Below are 4,722 nucleotides of genomic sequence, written 5' to 3' on the forward strand. Positions count from 1 at the left end.
GGGGCGTGCAAACCATGATTTCCTATGGGAAAGGCATTAAAAGAAACGGCTGGAGGGGGGTTAACTTTGTGAAAAGCAGAAACTGAAGTTAGCTTAAGGAAAAAAAGAAAAAAAAAAGAAAAGGAAAAAAAAAACCAGAAGTGCGAGTGTGCGTGCGTGTGCGTGTTCCAAGAATAACACTAGCATCTACCAGACAAAAGTAGGGCAAAACCTTGCAAATTAAACCACGGCGACTCGGGGGGGGGCTGCCACACCTTTGGGTATTGAGATTGCTGGAAAACTGCATTCCAGGCTTTAAAAGAGAATGGGTTCTTGGTTAATTAGGCTTGGGAAGGCCATGGGGTTTCTCTAACCGTTCAGGCAAGCGGCGCCTACCGGGGATGTTTGCTCCGGTCCCCGCGCGAATTATCCTTCTGAAAAATAAACAAAAAGAGCACTTTTTTAATACTGGAAAAGGGTTTTTAGAGGGAGCTGGGGGAGCCTTATGCTTCTGGACCTCCGGGAAGAGTCACCCTAGGAACAGAACCCCCCCGGGACAGGCCTGGAAGGCTGGGAACCCACGGCTGGAAGAGCAGGCCGCGGTGAGATCGCACCCGTCAGCGGGACGGGCAAAATGCCATTTTCACCATCTCTTTGTGCTTTGGGGTCTTTAACATGGGAATTATTTCAAGCTCCTAATTGGATTTTTAGCTGGATAAGAGATAGGACCGATTAGTGACATTTACTGATAAGATTGGGTAGCTAAAGTGAAAGGATTAAATAAGGACCAAATTATGCAGCAGCAAGTAATTTAGCCCAAGGATTTTTAGGGGCTCTGAGCAACTGTCTGTTTTCTTTTTAATTTCCCTGGTAAGTGGTTTGGGGTTGGTTTTTGTTGTTTGGTTTTGTTTCTGTTTTTTTAATGTGTACCTTCTTTTAATTAAAAAGAATTCAACAACAGCGGCACTACGAGGCCTCTGGGCACTACAGGAAGAGACATTAATTCCTCCAAGACCAGATCTGCAGTTTTGCAGCAAAGGTTAAAAGGTGGCAGCCCTGAAATTAGGAAAAAAAAAAAGAAAACAAACCCCAAAAACCCAATAAAGGGTTAGTCTGAATTGCAAACAGGCTGGAGTAGAGAGAAAAAGAAAAAATAAAAAAAAAAGCTTTCTAAAAAAGGATTGGGTTTTGCTTTGAGTTCTGCTTTTCTGTTCTGCAATCAAGGCACACGTGAGCAGCCAGTCTGGTAGTAAAGACAGATTAAGTAAAACAGGTTTTACTGTTTAGCTCAATTCAATTAAACACAAATGTACATAAAATGTTAATCATGTGAGATTAACATATTTAAGTATAACGCGGAGGGGCATATACATAGCTATTATATACGAGCACTTGACTACCAACTCCACCCCTCCTTTACCTTTTGTTTTTTATTATTATTGTTATTATTATTAATTTTTCCAAGGCTCCATCTGACATAAAGCCACGACTGGGTTCTTAGTCTCCACGTCTGACGCTCCCCGCTCCGGTCCCGGCCGCGCTGGGGGCAGGGTTTATTTTTAAATGCTCTTATTCTGCAGTCGAGTGTTGAAAATGTTGAACCGGTCCCATTTGTTTTCACTCTGTATTAGTTTTAGTTCCAGGCGTAGCCGATCCCCATTCAGGTGCTATCAGATGACCAGTTACTGCTTAGTTAACTAGATGTAAAGTTTTACATATATATTAATGTCAATAGTTTTATTACAAGTTGTGTAAAATGGACTCTCTAGTTTAAAAAAAAGAAGAAAAAAAAAAAAAAGAAGAAAAAAAAAAATTAGGTCTCTCCTGAAATTGACTTTAGAGCATGGAAAATGATTTTACTGGATTCTGTTCAACTGTAATCAAGGAATAAAAAAAATATGTATGTTGTAGAAAAAGTCGCAGAATTAAAAAAAAAAAGATCTGCTTTTAATTTATTGTTTTTGTATTAAGAATTTGTATAGTTACCTTTACATTTTGCAAAACGGTGTTGTCAACACTTCCTTATTAAAGCATTTTCAAAATGAAGCTTTGCCGTGGTCTCTCCGGGAGGGTCCTCACCGCGGGGGCCGCACTCCCCACCTCTGCCAGAGGCTGGGCCCAGATGTGCACACAGCTGGCCAGGGGTGTCCTCCTGCTGCCGGGGAGCACGTTGGGTCTTCTCCCTGTAAAGTCCCTCCTTCTGAGATCCCTCGGAGGATGGGATCCTTCGGAGATGCCCAAGAGGGACAGGGAGAAACCACCGCGGCAGGAAATAAAATCACCAAAATAACACTTAACTTCTAACACACGTAACTTAAAAAGACTAAAATTAACACTCTCTTACATGAACTGGACACTGAGGAGGCAGGAGGGGGCCAGCAGCAGCACCACGGTCCATAGGGGTGGACCGTGGACTTGAGCCCACCCCCAGAGCTCTTTGGGGAACCTGGGTAGGGACCACCTGCTCCTTGGGCTACATTCCTGCAGAAACCCTGGGTCAATCATACAATCATCTAGGTTGGAAGGGACCTTCAAGGTCATCTACTCCAACCATCAACCCAACTGCGATAAAAAAACATCACTAAATCATGTTCCCCAGCACCATGTCAATCATCTCTTGAACACCTCCAGGGATGGTGCCTCAACCACTTCCCTGGGCAGCCCATTCCAAGGCTGGACAACCCTTTCCATGCAAACTTTTTTCCTAATATCCAATCTAAACCTCTCCAACCCTTTCCATGCAAACTTTTTTCTTAATATCCAATCTAAACCTCTCCTGGTGCAACTTGAGGCCATTTCCTTTTGTCCTAACTCCTGTGACTTGGGAGAAGAGACCGACCCCCACCTCTCTACAACCTCCTTTCAGGTAGTTGTAGAGAGTGAGAACCTTCAGCCTTCTCTTCTCCAGGCTGAACAACCCGGGGAGTTGGAGAGACCACTAAGATCCCCCCTCAGCCTCCTCCAGGCTCAACACCCCCAGTTCCCTCAGCCTCGCCTCATAAGACTTACTCTCCAGACCCCTCACCAGCTTCGTTGCCCTTCTCTGGACCCGCTCCAGCACCTCAATGTCTTTTTTATGGTAGGGCGCCCAAAACTGGACACAGTACTTGAGGTGGGGTCTCACCAGTGCCCAGTACAGGGGGACGATCACCTCTCGGGTCCTACTCCCCACGCTGTTCCTGATACAGGCCAGGATGCTGTTGGCCTTCTTGGCCACCTGGGCACACTGCTGGCTCATGTTCAGCCGACAGTGGACCAACACCCCCAGGTCCTTTTCTGCCAGGCAGCTCTCCAGCCACTCTGCCCCCAGCCTGTAGCGCTGCCTGGGGTTGGTGTGACCCAAGTGCAGGACCTGGCACTCAGCCTTGTTGAACCTCATCCCGTTGGTCTCAGCCCATCGATCCAGCCTGTCCAGATCCCTCTGCAAAGCCTCCTCTACCCTCCAGCCGGTCGACACTTCCACCCAATTTGGTGTCGTCTGCGAACTGACTGAGGGTGCACTCCATCCCCTCCAATCCCTGATCTCCCCCAGCCTCTGTTGCCCAGGCAGCAGCAGGCAGCAGTGACCCCTGCGGCCACCCACCAACCCTCCACAATGGCCACCCTTTTCAAACAGCCACACGCTCTCCACGTTGGGCCCATCCACACTTCCCAGTTCTTCCCATTTATTCCCACCGTCCAGCAAGCTCCTTTCCACCCCACCACCTCCTGTATCAACCACCTGTAACCACCCATTCCCCCTGTAACCAACCACCTCCTGTATCAACCACCTGTTCCCCCACCCACATACCACAAGCCACCAGTGGCATCACCCCCAGACCCAGGAGGCCACCCCAACCATCACCCAGCATCACCACGTGGGTGACAGTATCCTGCACTACATCCCCAAAAGGTTTGGGAGGGGACAAAAAGGCAATGATAAATTTTTTCAGACATGCCCCCAACTCTGGAATTTTGGCCAGACTTATTGCTGGTGGCTCCAAAACTGCTGCAGGCACCGCTTCAAGCTCTACAGCATGTCAGGAGCAGCTTTGCCAACAGCTGGCTCCAGATGTGACACTGGCACCGACCCCCTTGCACCAGCTCCACTCCAGGGCACCACAGCACGTGCTCATCCCCGGGGCGAGGGCACATTCTGGGGACTGAAGCCATCTACATGTCAGCCACCTTCACTCTTTGGGCAAAACCAGATCTACAATGGAGGCAACACGGCAGCCAGAAGGAAAGGAACCCAGTTCCTCCGTCAAAATAAATCGATCCCACATACATAAAAACATGGAATGGTTTAGGTGGGAAGGGACCTTTAAGATCATCTAGTTCCAACCCCCCTGCCCTGGGCAGGGACACCTCCCACTAGACCAGGTTGCTCAAAGCCCCATCCAGCCTGGCCTTGAACACCTCCAGGGATGGGGCAGCCACAGCTTCTCTGGGCAACCTGGGCCAGTGTCTCACCGCCCTCACAGTCAAGAATTTCATCCTGATATCTCATCTAAATCTCCCCTCTTTCAGTTTAAAACCATTACCCCTCATCCCAACACTCCACTCCTTCATAAAGAGTCCCTCCCCATCTCTCCCGTAGGTTCTTTAGGTACTAGAAGGGTCTATAAGGTTTTCTCGGGGCCTTCTCTTCTCCAACCTGAAGAACCCCAACTGTCTCAGCCTGTCCTCACAGCAGAGGAGCTCCAGCCCTCTCTGATAAACTTATAGCCTCCCTTAGACTCCCTCCAACAGGTCCACGTCCTT

This window comes from Calidris pugnax, unplaced genomic scaffold (genome assembly GCF_001431845.1).
Source record: "Calidris pugnax isolate Ruff unplaced genomic scaffold, ASM143184v1 scaffold125, whole genome shotgun sequence".
Classification (NCBI taxonomy): Eukaryota; Metazoa; Chordata; class Aves; order Charadriiformes; family Scolopacidae; genus Calidris; species Calidris pugnax.